This window comes from Lagenorhynchus albirostris, chromosome 15, assembly GCF_949774975.1.
Source record: "Lagenorhynchus albirostris chromosome 15, mLagAlb1.1, whole genome shotgun sequence".
NCBI lineage: Eukaryota > Metazoa > Chordata > Mammalia > Artiodactyla > Delphinidae > Lagenorhynchus > Lagenorhynchus albirostris.
This window is the reverse complement of record NC_083109.1, coordinates 49,018,521-49,020,815: the sequence shown is the minus strand read 5'-3', so window position 1 is coordinate 49,020,815 and position 2,295 is coordinate 49,018,521.

Below are 2,295 nucleotides of genomic sequence, written 5' to 3'. Positions count from 1 at the left end.
ATAAGTGTTTCCCCCAGTCCTTTGGCAGGGGTCTGCTCCACTTCAGTCGGCTTTAAAATGCTGTCTTTTACAGATTTTTCACAAACTCCGTGGAAAATGAGCAGAGTGATTCTGAACCATAACCTGTGTCTTATTGTGTGATGTGCTGTGCTTTTGGCCTGGCCACAATTCTTAAGTCGTGAAGTGAATTTCATTTCCTGTTGCGTATCCTGCATGTTAACTTGCTGCTTGGTAAAGTTGCAAATTCCCAATGAAAACATTCTACAATTGATTAGACCCAGGCCGCCTGGAAATTTCTTTCTAATCTTTTTTTATTGTGCTTTCCATAAAAATGACAGCCCTGGTATAAATCCTAGTTTAAATCAATACCAGTAAGTGCTAATCTCTTCACAGCACTGGAGATGAAAATGTCAAATGGTACCTGCTGGGCATTAGAACTTTCACTGTAAATCATCAAAAATTAAAGCAACACCAAATTGATTTTATTTCCCTTCTTTAAAAAAAATTACTTTCAGATTCATTATTTTTCCGTTGAGTTATTCTTTTTTTTCCAGTTATATTCTGATTGGATGAGATTGATGAACTGAATTTGGCATGGCAAATGTGTTGATGTCTGGTAGTAAAATGTGTAGGACCTGGCCGTACTAGGAAGAGCCTTAGGATAAAGTTGATATTTTAAAGAATGATGCATATATTTAAGTTATATTTCAATCATTATTCATGTGATAACACCTCAATAAAGTAGAATCTTGGTGGAAGAAGCTATACCACAGGAAGGTACCTAAAAATGGTAAAATTACAGAAAAGAATTTCTAGCCCTTTTTCTCCCATCTTTGAAGTTATTGTCAAAGTCACTTAAGCTATAACTAGATGATACCTCCTCTAGGGGTTGGCTGCCTGTGATCTGGGCATCTCACAGTCAAGATATAGGGCAATGCATAGCTTAAATATTAGATTGTCAGGTGATCCTGGAAGAGCTGGGATATCATATGGCTTTTAAATCCAGGAGGAACTTAACTAAGCATCATTTCCAACTTCCCACACTATTTATTTGACTAAATAAGAAACTGAAACCTTAGGAGATTTAGTGACAAAATGATGGTCATCACAGATTTAAAGGCAAACCAGCAGATCTCTAGATGTTTAATCCCCATCTCTTCTTGTTGCATCACAGAGAAAAATATAAGAACTATACCCACATTGAGCAAAGGGCATACAAAACTCTGATGTGTGTGTATGTGTGTGTTCATAAAAATAGTTTATATGAGGATAAACTCTTCAAATGTGCTGATAAAACGGAAGAGTGGCAGGAGAAAACATGTTACAGATTAGGCAAAGACTTAATTTAACTGGTCAGTTTCAGATTTACCTCCACAAAAAATATTCTTTTTGCTTCTTGCATGGTTCCCCTCCATCTCTCAAAGAGGATGCTAATTAGCAATGCAATGCTTAAGAAATATGTAGCCCAAAGGAGTGGCAGAAAAAAACACATCCCATAGACAAAGCAGGTCATAAAGGACCCAGCTTTTCAATAATGGAAGACTAGGGAAACTTCCAAGAACTGACAACAAAGATTTCTCCAATCCCTTTTAGTTCCTCAAGTTATTCATCATTTTAAGTTCATTAACAGCAGTAACTAAAGTGCAAGGGTCTCAGAATTACCTGTCTCTTCTCTTATCAGCTTAAACCTTGCAAGAGTAGCAAGTGCAGGAATGAGCAAAGTGGACTGGGTACAGACTGGCAAATTCTAGAGCACATCCAAAGGAAACAGCTCCTTTGCCTACAGTTAAGACAGACTCTGAGACGTAATTTATACTCCAGAGTTTCCCTGCAGGACCAGGTGGAGATTTTACCTGAAATCACACAACTGTTCCATCTACATCCCTCTCCCTTGCCTTGCTTCCCCCAGTCCTTCACCAGAGTGTTCCGGGAGCACATCCTTTATAAACCACTTACATGTGAATCCTTTGTTGGTCTGCTTCTAAGAGACTGTCCTAAAACAACCACAAATGTATTGCCTTATTTTATTAAGAGCTAGATTTCCATCCAAATATTTAAGATAGTTTTACAAATGAAATGATTGTGTCAGCTCTGGAAAAGTTGTGGTGTGGTATGCTGTGTGTGTGTGTGTGTGTGTGTGTAAACAATTACACTTTTGGGCTTCCCTGGTGGCGCAGTGGTTGAGAGGACTGCGGACTGCCTGCCGATGCAGGGGACATGGGTTCATGCCCATGTTCATGTTTGGCTGCCCAAATATCTGTTAGACCAATTATGTAACTATGCATTTGCAGATTA